General features: G+C 47.5%; 1 pseudogene across 1 annotated transcript; it reads right to left on the bottom strand.

Annotated features, from left to right (window-relative positions):
* Positions 1–615: 615 nt before the first annotated feature.
* LOC310791467 (solute carrier family 25 member 36-A pseudogene) lies at positions 616–5,388 on the bottom strand (annotated as a pseudogene). The gene is made up of 3 exons: positions 4,431–5,388; positions 3,841–3,876; positions 616–1,067 (listed from the first exon to the last, which is right to left on the bottom strand). The product of its transcript is annotated as a solute carrier family 25 member 36-A pseudogene (transcript).
* Between the last annotated feature and the right edge of the window lie 8,231 nt (positions 5,389–13,619).

The following is a 13,619-nucleotide window of genomic DNA, read 5'->3' as shown; positions in this document are numbered from 1 at the left end:
CCACCAGTGGTACCCGTAACCACAGAGCTCACCCATTTAGAGTAAAACGGACGATAAAAAGGACGATGTTTTGGGCATGATTGACAGGTCGCCTGCCCAGTGATCGTGCAGCTCGCCCCCCTCTCGTCCAAATATGGCTACAAATATTACGGGACTTTTGGCTCAAAAAAAAAGATGGCAATGTCAAAATGCCAAACCCGAGGCTTAAAAACGGGAGTCCACAACCAATGGGTGACGTCAAACTTACTGTGTCCATCTTTTTTTACAGTCTATGGGCGCACACACACACACACACACACACACACACACCCCAAAATCTGGGTCTGGCCTACCTGAACTGCAGCCCTGTGCCAGACGCTGTGTCCTGGTTTAAAGACAGCCTGTGGTGCGGAGGGAGGGAGAGAGAGAGAGAGAGAGAGAGAGAGAGAGAGAGGAGGGGGGAGGAAGAGAGAGAGAGAGGACGGGTGAGGAGAGGGGAGGAAGAGAGGCAGTGTGTGAGCACTGAGCAGGTCTGCTGGCAGGGTCAGTCGAGACCCAGGAGACCACGGGGTGCGTCCATGCTGTTTCCCAGCCTGAGCTCATATTTGTAGTTGTCGTTACAAAAAGTAACGGATTCTAATTCCGCATGATATTCGATGAATTGAGTGAAACAGAAATAGTGCCGTGGAGAGTCAGGGTGTGGAGGGTGTGGAGAGTCAGGGTGTGGAGGGTCAGGGTGTGGAGAGTCAGGGTGTGGAGAGTCAGGGTGTGGAGAGTCAGGGTGTGGAGGGTCAGGGTGTGGAGAGTCAGGGTGTGGAGAGTCAGGGTGTGGAGAGTCAGGGTGTGGAGAGTCAGGGTGTGGAGGGTGTGGAGAGTCAGGGTGTGGAGGGTGTGGAGAGTCAGGGTGTGGAGAGTCAGGGTGTGGAGGTCAGGGTGTGGAGAGTCAGGGTGTGGAGAGTCAGGGTGTGGAGGGTGTGGAGAGTCAGGGTGTGGAGGGTGTGGAGAGTCAGGGTGTGGAGAGTCAGGGTGTGGAGAGTCAGGGTGTGGAGAGTCAGGGTGTGGAGAGTCAGGGTGTGGAGGTCGGGGGCCTCAATTCGCAACTCATGACAACACATTGTGCGAGGGGAAGGTTTCAGTTTCAAGTTTTTCTTACTTAACCACCACGTGGAAGTGGACACTAAGTTTTGGGTTTTTAAGGCAGTGTATTGTTAATTGTGGAACTGTAAACAGGAGAAATTGCATTGAAAGAGAAATCAGGCACTGGGTATACATAGTCATATATATATATATATATATATATACACACAGAGCCTCTCCGCAGGCCGGCCACTGCGTACTGTATCTTGGGACCTGGGACCAAATGATCCCATAGGGCCCCAAACCTTTATTTTTGGCAAACAGGTTCCATATGTTTATGGATAATTAGAGGGTTATTGTGCTTTTGGCTTTAATTGAGTGGACCTGTGCTGTGATGCATCCAGGTAGTAGAGGCCAGGGGCTCGCGTCAGGTCATAATCCTCCTATGACAGCAACACCACATTCACACTTGTGGTTGGCGTGCCCGCTGTGTGTCACGTGCACCTGTGGACATGTATGTGGGGGAGTCAGTGTGTGTTTTGGCCTCCCGCTGGTCGGACACGGTATCAGCGCATCGGTGCAGCCAGCACGCAGCTGTCAGAGCGGGCCGTGGGGAAGAGGACCTGAGTGGCGTCGAAGCCCATCGTTTGACATTTACTGACCTTTTTAGCTGTAGCACACTCTCTGCAGGAGGCCGAGTCTGAAGACAGAGCAGACAGGAAGTCCTCCCACAGAGAGACTTGAGCCTTTTTGCACACAAAGTCCGTCTTTTTCGTCCGAAATGATTGCACGTTTAAAAATAAATATGACCTCCCTCGTGTTGTGTCACTCACGTCATGTGTACACACACTGACTGAAACATTGAGTCCGTCATTAAAGTTTTTTGGAACAGGTTTGATTTTCAGTCAAGAAAAGTCGGATCAGTCAAAAGCCTTTTGACCCGTGTGTTTGAGGGAGAGTGTCATGATCCGGGGGAGCTGGGCTGTGGGGTGTCCTCCTCTCCTCTCCTCTCCTCTCCTCTGATCTCCTCTCCTCTCCTCTGCTCTCCTCTCCTCTCCTCTCCTCTCTCCTCTCTCCTCTCCTGTCCTCTCCTCTGATCTCGGGCTGATTGAGCATGGTGATGTTGGAGGCGTAGCTGTCTTATCACTGGGCTTCATCAAGTCGACAAGCTGAGACCGGCTAGAAACTATTCTGGGATTTGAACACAACCTGATATTCGAAACCAGAATAACCAAGAGAACGGTACAAAGTGGGAGGCTCCGTGGCACTACTTTTTAAATAGTGCGATCCAAATCGACATCAAACGCACGTACAGAATTACTTCAACGCTGCGATTACAATTAGGAAAACAACGACTACATGACATTAGCTCTGAAGAAAGTGCATGTGTACGTGATAATGTACGATCAAGCGAATATTAAAATCCAGCAGCATGATGCATCATTAAAAGTATTAGGGTGAGATGTTGAGGGGTGAAGGAATCACATTGTCACTCTGCTTTTAGTGTAGCAGAGGTGCAGAGTGCAGGTCTGAAAGGCTCCCTCCTCCACCGAACGGGGCGTTTTGTGTGCACGGAGATGAGGAAGGTTGTCTCTGAGGTAAAGTAAAGGTAAAGTCCCAACGATTGTCACACACCTGAGTGTGCAAAATTTGTTCTCCGCATTTGACCCATCCCCTGGGGGAGCGTTGAGCAGCAGCAGGGAATTATTTGGTGATCTAACCCCCAATTCCAACCCTTTTGATGCTGAGTGCCAAGCAGGGAGGCAATGGGTCCCATTTTTATAGTCTTTGGTATGACTCGGCCGGGGATCGAACTCACAACCTCCCAGTCTCAGGGCGGACACTCAAACCACAAGGCCATTGAGCTGGTATTGAGTGGTACTGAGTTGTGTGTCTGATTTTCAACATACTTTTAATCTATTCTATCTTAATACACATGGACAAAATAGCGAGTGTTGGAACAATCTTTATGTAGATTACTTGGTTTTCAAACATGTACATTTGCTAAAGTGAACAACACTGCTGGACAGCGATATCTTGTTTTTGCACACAGACTGCACAGAGCGGAGCGCCCAGGGAAACAAACTCCAATTTACACACAGATAAATCTCATTACAGCAGAGAAAGTAGGACAATCAGTTCCTCGAGGAGTTTTGGCTTGACTACAAAAGCAGGGCTCTGTGCCATCTGCTTATTACCTTTAAGATATAGCTCAGAAATCACCTGCTTTATGGTAAAGACTGCTGCATGATAAGCAGGTGTGGGGCCTTATCTATAACCAATGCCTTCCCCCCGCCAGTGTGATAGAAGCTATTTGAAAGTCCCAGGCCGTGCTAACACATGGAGATAGAGAATAAACCTGAAGAGTCTCTTTCAGACGCACGCTGTGTCCTCTGATAGACATGGCTCTGATATCCAGTAATTACCAACTACACAGTTTGCACACCTCACTGTACTGATTACTAAACTAACAACTAAACGGATAGCCTTCAACACCAAGTAGAATTATGTGAGAGAAAACAGTGAGATACAAAATGCTTGCATATAATATATTCTATATTGATTATGACTGTATTTGATCTTTTTCTTCTACTGTGATTAAACTTGAGCCGGACTACAGTACGTGTGCGTTAAGCGGTTTTAACGCAAACCTGCCGCCCAATGAGAAAAGAGTATTCACCCAGACCATGGTGGGGCTAACTGAACTGAACTGAATATCATCGCCGATGACATCATCACAGATGAATCACAATTACTCGAGTGACATCACTGATGGCATCTCACCGATAACATCATCACTGATGAGCAGAGAAGTCACGCCTGAACACAGGAGATCACAAAGATGCTGTCATACCCACTGATGATTTCATAGACATTGTCATAAATCCTTCCCTGATAAATTGGACGACTCTTGCCAAAGAAGAAGAACATAGCCCATCCAATAAAGCCTGAAGTAGAACATAGCCCAGCCAATAAAGCCTGAAGTAGAACATAGCCCAGCCAATAAAGCCTGAAGAAGGACATAGCCCAGCCAATAAAGCCTGAAGAACATAGTCCAGCCAATAAAACCTGAACTTGCTTCAATAACAGAGCATTGCCATAATGACCATTAGCTAGGAGTGGGATGACCCCTCTTTCATTGTTAGTATTGTTAGAGGCTTTGTGCAAAATGTGTGTGATAAGTACCGTATCTACAAGAACCCAAGAGAGAATGTGAGGGAGTAAAACAGAGCAGAAGTTCAAAACCATTTTGTCACTGCTGCTAAAACCACATCTCCAAATCAATGTGAAGACGTGCCGTGTCCCTCGGGAGCCGAAAACGAAGCCCCCACCTCATTTAAAACAGCCACTCACTCGACTGTGCTCTCATGTACTGTCTAAAAGGGAGGCGATGGGTGGGGGCTTAAGGTTCAGGAGATAGACCACCAGCTCGTAGGTGCACATCATGATGGCGGTGTTGGGGATCTGCCGTATCAAGTGGGTGTTGAAGCCGCGGTACAGGGCGCCGTAGCCCTCCTTTTCGGGCACTGATGTTAGGGCCTGGAGGAAGGAGCGATACTTGGGCGCCTCCTCGCGTAGCCTGGTGCGGATCACTTCGTGAGGATACGCGATGGTCGTGGCACAGGTCTTGGAGGTGGCGGCGGCGAGCATCATCTCCACAAAGTCTGACGCGCCTTTGGGCGTCTCCTCTTCCTCGTGCTGTGCAGCCTTGGCCTCCAAGAGGCGCTGTTTGATGTTTTCATAGATCACAAAGTGAATCACAGTCTCTGAGATGCCGACGTAGGACGCCGACATGCCCCTGTAGAAGCCGCGCAGGCCGTCTGCCTGGTACACGCGCCGCACGCACTCAAACGCGCTCATCCTTCGCTCCCCTCGTTTCCTGCTCTCCAGCTGCATGCGGGTCTTTATGAGCCATATTGGGTTGGTGGCGGTGATGGCGGTGAACCCGGCCATTCCGGCGGAGAGCATGTGCACTTGCATGGAGTCGGGCTCCAGGACGCCATTCAGTCTCTCTTTGGCACTGGAGTACGCGGCGAAATAAATGGCTCTGGAAGGTGCCACGCCCACTAAGTTAGGCCCCAAGCCCCTGAAGAGAGAGCGGGGTCCTTCTTTCTCCAAGAACAACTTGAGGCACCGCAGGAGGCCCGGCGGGGAGATGTGTGGCCCACTGGACCTGTTGACAGAACTCAGCTGAACTTCAGGCACATAGACTGTGATTTTGGATGACTGCAGACGGGTCTTGACTACTTCCAGTGGACATGTCAATATGGCTCCTACTGTTCCCCCGCAGCCTCCAGCAAACATATGGACCAGTGTATCTCTCTGACTCATGCCTTTGACTCATTATGGGTTTCACTTATTATGCCTGAATGGGTGACGGCGTGTGCTTATGTGATGTCACTCAAGCAATTGTGATGTCATTGGTGATGTCAGTGATGATGTCATCAGTGGGGGATGTCATTGTGATGATGTCATCAGTGAGTGATGAGGGGGAAGAGGAAGCAAGAGGAGGGAAGGAGTTGATGACCAGAGGGACAGAATGTAGGGAAACAGTGGATGGATAAATCCAGAAGGAGGCGGTAATGCAACATAAAGGATGCCAACTACCATAAAACACCACAGAAGAAGAAGAAAGAAGTCTGGTGGGGCTAGGGGAAAGGGTCTGTAGCTATAGGGATGGGAAGAGCAATGTGCAACTTTAATTAGCTGGCTAGCAGACTGTACTAGGCTAAATGGAATGGACACATTATGTTGCTTGTGTTGAAGCGCCACCTTGTGGAGTATTATAGTATTTGCAGCTATTTCCACATTATTTCTGTACATCTTATGTTGATAAGCATGTAGCGGCAAGCCTTCCTGTAGCCTATAAGGTTATTTTTGTACATCCTGCTGCTAATATTCTGTTATAATATTTTGTCATTGCAGAAGCCACACACACACATACACAACATCCTGATATTCTCGTGTCAGCCAACTAATCTGAAGACTGATGTTTGATCTTGGTGTGGTGGTAAATAAAAGCCATGATTCACTGACTTCAGTCTTCTGACCGCGGAAGAATCAGGTGCAATTCCACCCAGCTGCTAGCTAGTTCCTTTAGTGCTCACATCTGACGGATCTGACTTTATAGATTCCTTGCAGTAGCTACACACACACACACACACACACACACACACACACACACACACACACACACACACACACACACACACACACACACACACACACACACACACACACACACACACACACACACACACACACACACCTCCCAATCCAACGGCTGGAATCAGGCTGACAGGCCGGACAGATCCATTGGCCCAGTGCCAACAACTCTGTGGGGGGGCAGAGCAGAGGACACGGCAGGCAGGGTCGACTACATCTGCCTGCTGCACAGCTCCCTGCCTTCAGAGGCACAGAGCCATGTTTTGTATGCACAGCAGCCTGAGAGAAATGACAAGTACCTGGAATAATAACAAACTCCCCTGTACGGCTTTGGAGCAAGGAGAGAGAGAGATCTCTTAAAACAGACACGTTGGCTCCAGAAAGTTGGTCAAAACGGGTCTTAGGAGGGCCATCCATCCGCTCAAGGTGGAACATCCTCAGGTCAAACCTTAATGGGCTGAAGTACAGACTGTCTCTGGTGCATTCGAATATTGTGGAAGAGATAAACTGGCTTGAGAGACTTTAGAGAGATTGCAGGCAGAGCAGGAAGACTCAAATTTGATGTATTTTGTGACGTTGATCAAAAGGGGGTGCTGGATATAGTTTATAGTTTATAGTTTATAGCCTAACAAGTTGAAGGGCAAATCTCCAAAAGCTCTTTCAGCGGTGAGAGGAGGGAGACAGAGGCCGCCAAAGCCAACAACATCCTCAGGTCAGGTCAATGCTTGCTAATAATCCAGGACACGTCCAGGCATTAATGGTCTCTTAACCTCTCACACACCTAACCTCTCATTCAGCCCCCATCCTTTCAGTCTCTGACCCACTGCTCGTATTCCCTCTGCGCTGTTTGCCCAACGTCTCAGGTCTCCTGCTCTTAACTCCATAGCCCTACCGCTCTTAACTCCATAGACCTCCTTCTAGGGGTGTCACGATATTTCGTCGCACGATATATCGCGATATCGAAACGTCACGATATGCGTATCGTCAGAAAAAAATGTTTTGCTCCTGAATAATAATATAACAGATTTAGCAGAATCAACAAGCATGAGTGAGGGGGTAGACTACTACTGGCATGGCAAAACAGCTCAAGGGGTACATAAGATTACATAAGTTTAGGGACCATTGAGCATGAGTTATTTAAGAAATAGATTGTATACTTTATTTTTCTTTCACCATGCAACAAACATTTAGTTTGTGACAGTGTGACACATTCTATTGCAAGAGAAGCATTATCTTCCATGTTGTTTTCTAGTTATTATAATAACAATTTCCAAAAACAGCATTTGTTTTGTATTTTGTGTATTCCAAATGAAAGACTATTTTTCCAGTATTTTCCCAGGGCTCCCTTGAAAAGAGGTTTCGATTTCAACGGGACTCACATGGTTAAATAAATGATAAATAAATACATAAAAATTATTTACTTTTGTTAAAAAGAATATTGTTAAAATATCGTATCATATCGTTATCGTGAACCCAATATCGTGTATCGTATCGTATCGTGAAATGAGTGTATCGTGACACCCCTACCTCCTTCTCTTACCTTCATAGCCCTACCGCTCTTAACTCCATAGCCCTACTGCTCTTAACTCCATAGGCCTCCTTCTCTTAACTCCATAGGCCTCCTTCTCTTAACTCCATAGGCCTCCTTCTCTTAACTCCATAGGCCTCCTTCTCTTAACTCCATAGCCCTACTGCTCTTAACTCCATAGGCCTCCTTCTCTTAACTCCATAGGCCTACCGCTCTTAACTCCATAGGCCTACCGCTCTTAACTCCATAGGCCTACTGCTGCTCTTAACTCCATAGCCCTACCGCTCTTAATGCAGCATTTCAAGCACATTCACTGAGTCTGAAGATAATATTTTCTGATGTAGTGACGTGGTGTAGTTGTGTGGTGCCTGCGTGCCCCACCCCCCTCTCCCCCCCTCAGCTGCAAACTCCTCCCCACACTAACACACAGCCTAACACGCACCCAGTCTATTTTCGGAGCGCTCCGTTTTTTTGCGCCGGCTCCCAGCACGACACGGAAATGCCAAACCGGACTGCAGGGAAAGGTTTGGCCCTTCGGCGTCGGGTGCTGCCTTTCTGGCGGCTAATCGTGTGAAGAAACTATGCAGACAGACAGACAGAGGCAGAGGGGCTCAGTTGTGTGCGCGGATTGACTGCTGTTCGCAGCCAACATCAGCTGCAAGTCAGAGCCATCTATATGGCTCTGGCTGCAGCATGAGCGGTTTCTCTTTGATCACGGGCGTTTTTCCTGCTGTTTTCGGGCCTTCCTCTAATCTGGAGAGCACTGTCGCGAACCTAATGGGTCGGTAAAATAGGTTATACACCTTCAACATGCCCCAAAATTTTACAGGAGATATATTAGGCTTTGATCCACGTCCCACCGTCAAAAAACGCAATTGACGACAATCGTCGTCATTGGCACTCTACGTCACTAAAGCAATTGACGACGATTGTCGTCATTGGCACTCAATGAGTTAACTCCATAGCCCTACCGCTCTTAACACGTTCAGTGCCAGCGACGCCATATGGCGTCATTAGAAATTTACCGTACAGTGCCAGCGACGCCAAATGGCGTCATAACTCCAAATTGTTTTTTTGACGGGGGGGTGTCGATCTAAGCTTCTTACGTCGCCTCTAACAATATTGTAGCTATTGGAGGTCGATAACCTATTTTACAAACCCATTAGGTGGCGACAGCACTCTCCTGATCAGAGAAAAAGGAGCCAAACACACAGAAATAGTCACTGGTGAAAATGAGGAAATCGCATTGCATCCGTCCGTATGCATCGACGTGCCTCCATAAACGAGCACAACGCCAGCTGTGCCCCCAGCAGCAGCATCCGCTGTCACAACTGAGCACTTCCATGTACGCTGCAACAGCACATTCACATAATCAGCATTATTATTCCGAACTGGAAGCATGCCAGCCCGTGACAAACACACGCGGAACCAAAAAGCTGAATGTCGCGCACCATTCACTGTGTGTGCGCAGCAAACTCAGCAGAGACTGAGAGCCACCAGACACATAAGACACACCCAGGAGGCGTGTGCAGTTGAGGGGGGGGGGGGGGGGGGAGCACGGAGAGCAGCAGAGCAGCATACACTTCACCCAGACAGACCCAGACATCAGAAAATTAGCTTCAGAGTCAGAGATGTGCTTGAAATGTTTAATTTCACAAAAGGCTCATTATCTCAGCTCGTAGAAAAAAAGGTATGTTTTTCGTTCAATCAAGCTATCTTCTCCGGCTCATAACTAAAGAACGGAAAATGGGATCAATAAACTTTTTTTTGCAGGTGATAGAAGAGAGTCTCATCGTTATTTGTGCGTGTTCAGTGTTTACATAGTAATTATTAAAAAAATGATATGACTGTTTTAAAATGCATTGCGGCCTATGTGGCACAGCAAGCAACCTTTTGCCCAAGGGCCGTGGCACTGAAAGTGTTAACTCCATAGGCCTACTGCTCTTAACTCCATAGCCCTACCGCTCTTAACTCCATAGGCCTACCACTCTTAACTCCATAGGCCTACCTCCATAGGCCTACCCAGGCCCGCTCCAACCCATTACGCAGAGTACGCAGACTGCGTAGGGCATCACGTGACTGAGGGCACCAAAAAAAAAAAAAAAAAAAAAAAAAAATTTTTTTTTTTTTTTTTTGGTGCCCTCAGTCAGGCCACTCACTGAACAGCAGGCCAGGCGCCGCCTACTGGTTTACTAGTGGTTTTATTACTTTATTCAGGGTGCATCTCATTGTAAAATTGGACTCGGCCCAAATTGGGCTTCAAACGGCCCAAATTGGGCTTCAACCGGCCCAAATCTGGCTTCAACTGGCCCAAATCTGGCTTCAACTGGCCCAAATCGGGCTTCAGACGGTCCAAATCTGGCTTCAAACAGCCCCAATCTGGCTTCAAACGGCCCAAATTGGGCTTCAAACAGCCCAAATTTTTCGCCGCCGCCCTTCGGACGCCGGCACGCACGTCGGCCTGTATCGGCCTGGCCTGCTTGGTATCTAATGCCCGGCCTGAATTATGATCCCAGTCCGCCCCTGCTTGCATGTACAGTTTAACAATCACTTGTTTGCTGACATGTACAGTAATTCTAACAATTGTTTGTTTCCCACATGTAATGAAATGTGAGATACACTAGTATCGTTCATAATTAATGATTTTGCAGTCTTTCGTTTGACAGTTATTGAAAGTTTTACGGGGGGGGGGCGGGCACCACAGAACAATTACGCTTAGGGCACCCAAATGGCCAGGATCGGCCCTGGGCCTACCGCTCTTAACTCCAGAGGCCTACCACTCTTAACTCCATAGGCACTCTTAACTCCATAGGCCTACCACTACCACTCTTAACTCCATAGGTCTACTGCTCGTAACTCCATAGGCCTACCGATCAGGTCTACCACTTGAGTGGAGTAGAGAGCTTCGCGACACAACATTGTCAATATAGACTTTTAAAAACTGCCTACCGTTGAAAAGTTCTCTTCACTTCACAGAGGCACCCCCCCCCCCCCCCGGTTGTCCTTTATCATTTAATAACCCAATTTCCCTGAAAAGTGCAAGATGATTACCGAGCAGAAACTGTGAGAGGTGCATATTATTACCAGCAACTAAAAACAATGAGACCGCCAATTTGCCAATGAAAAATACAGCCGAGTTCTGTGAACAGGCGGCTGTTGTATATTCATGGGGCCGCTTGCTGCTGATGCCACTGATATTTGTATCTGGGGATGGGGAGCATTTACTGTATTTCCTCTGAGAAATAGGAAACCACTAAAGCAAAATAGAGAGAAAGCCTATTAAGAGAGTCGAGCAAGAATATTCCACGCCGGAGAAAACAGGTAGAAACTTGATTTTCACTTCCTCCACCTTCCAAACGCTGCCACGATGTTGTTCACTCGGGCTTCAGGCTTTGTCAGACTCTGGAGGCTTTGTTGCGGTACCTTCTCCCGTGGTTGCACAAATGAAACTGGGGAAGTTAATGTTGTGCATGTCTGAGTTTACAGAGTTGCTACAACCTCGGGAACCATACATTTAGATTTTTTATTTTAGCAATAGCAGAAACAATTTGTGTGTAACCCTAACCCTGATATAAACACTTAATTATGACACTGTGTGTGTGTGTGTGTGTGTGTGTGTGTGGGTGTGCATGCGGGTGTACGCGGCGCATGCGTGTACATGAGTGTGTGTGTGTGTGCATGCGGGTGTACGCGGCACATGCGTGTACATGAGTGTGTGTGTGTGTGTGTGTGTGCGCGCACCATAGACTGTAAAAAGAGATGGACATAGTGACTGCAACATCCCGTTTGTGGACTCCCATTTCAAAAGGCTCCAGTTTGGCATTTTGGCCGCTGCCATGCCATTTTGGTTCTCGTGCAGCTGTAAATTTGGGGGTGAATGCGACTCCCTTTTGGAGCCAGCCTCTAGTGGCCATTTGAGGAACTGCACTTTTTGGTACTTCCGCATTGGCCTCAATAAGACCAAACTGCCCCCTTTGTGTGCACATGTAGCTAGCGCCCTTGGAGCACTTCCAGGTAGCAAAGCATCAAAATAGCAAATAGGCTATTCAGAGAGAGGAGCTGCTGGCTTCACCGCCCTCCCTGACTCTCCACGGGCCTATAAGTTTTCACAACGGAGGACTGCACACCACACAGGACGCTGTGGCAGCAGCACGACACACAGTGAACCACCCACTGCTGCTCTGATGTCTTGGAAACGAAACGAACCCAGCGCTGCAGCCTCTCTGGAACCCAGGATCCGCCTCATGTCCCCCCCACATAAAACACTAAACTCGTCAAGTGTAACGACTTGTTCCTCTAATTAGATTCGCAGTGATACAATCGGAGGCAAAGGCAGTATTTGTTTTAGGCTGAGCCGTGTCTCCCGGGGAGCCGGGGATGTTTGCAGCCTTTTGATCAGAAGATAACAATGTTTCAGTGCTAATTATTATGCCAAAGTGTTGCTGCTGTTGCATTCATTTTAGAAGGTAATTCTGTAAATGTGGGACATCTCATGTCTGAGGGATATGTCTCGCATGTATTTTTTTAAACTTTCTAAAATGCTTTTTTATTTTCATACATGAACCCTAACCCTACAAATACCGTCATTATGAATGATGGGAACTGACATTTCAATAAGAAGTCAACAACACCCCAATTACCCCCAAAAAAACAATTAAATTTGCTTATTTAATAATTATTTTCATATTTTGTTCTTTTATAAACATAAGATAACCATGCCAGACAGTAGTGATGCGCGGGTCACCCAGAACCCGCCGGGTCCCGCGGGCTGGCCCGCCCTGCATCTGGTGTAAAACTAGAGGGTACTCTAGAGTGCATACTGTACCTACTCTAAACTTTATACGGGTTTGTGGTGTTGCGTGAATCCGTTTAGAAGTTGGGCGGCTTTTTGTGATTGGCCACGCCCATTGTCACGCCCCCTATTGGCCAGTGGGTATGGAAAAGTAATCAGTTCTAAGTTGGCCCATGACCTACTTTTCAACAAAGTTTCCTATATAAATGCATTCATAACTGAGATATCCTGTAGTGTAGATAGACAGATGGACGGACGGACGGTCAAACGTGGGCAAAAACATGACCTCTCGGCCAAATCCGTTGGCGAAGGTAAAAACAAAAACATGTCTCACTAAGATGGCGTATTGACGAGAACTGGATCAGTGTGCTGTAGGCCATCTGATAGGTCACATATTGATTGTGGGCTTTGAGCTGATCGATCAGGGTTGTGGATGGACACTGTTATCAATCACATGATCAGCCCCTTTTCTCCCAGCACTCCTCAACACTGCTGCAGCATCTTAATAGTCTTGCTTGCCGGACTCCGTTTTGCGCTGTAGGAGAGAGGCTCTGGCTGCTCTTATCTTTACAACCATCCACCGAAAGTACCAAGCCGGCCTGCTTTATTCCAAATCTTCTAACGCTAGCTTGTTAGCTAGCGTTGTTGTTTCACAGCGGCAGAGGCATTTGAGAGCGACACGCAGGAAGCGGAAAGGGAATTCCGACTTTAATGAGGCAAAAGGAGGGAAGTCATTTTATGGATTTTAACGAGACAATTTTAAGTTATTTTGTGTGTGTGGGAAAAACCAACCCAAGTTATTATTCAAAGTGGAGTATTTTCATATACATCTTGAAACATGACTTTTCGGGGGTCTTTAAATTCTCTGTTGTGATGAACTTGTTTCATTTTCCCATCGTATCTCGTATCATCTCGTATCGTCTCTGTGATCTCTGCCTTTCAGTCTGATGTCAGCAGCTCTGTTGCTAGCCGTCAGTGTCCGGAGGATGCTTTTCCAATTCAGAGTCAATCAGGGAGAAAATGAAAAACTCACTGGACTGTATTATTTATACAAGAGACCCTGCGTTCTTCATCCTG

This window comes from Poromitra crassiceps (genome assembly GCF_964638095.1).
Source record: "Poromitra crassiceps genome assembly, chromosome: 16".
Lineage (NCBI taxonomy): Eukaryota > Metazoa > Chordata > Actinopteri > Beryciformes > Melamphaidae > Poromitra > Poromitra crassiceps.
The sequence above is the reverse complement of the archived record's forward strand: the minus strand, read 5'-3'. Positions and strand labels throughout refer to the sequence as shown.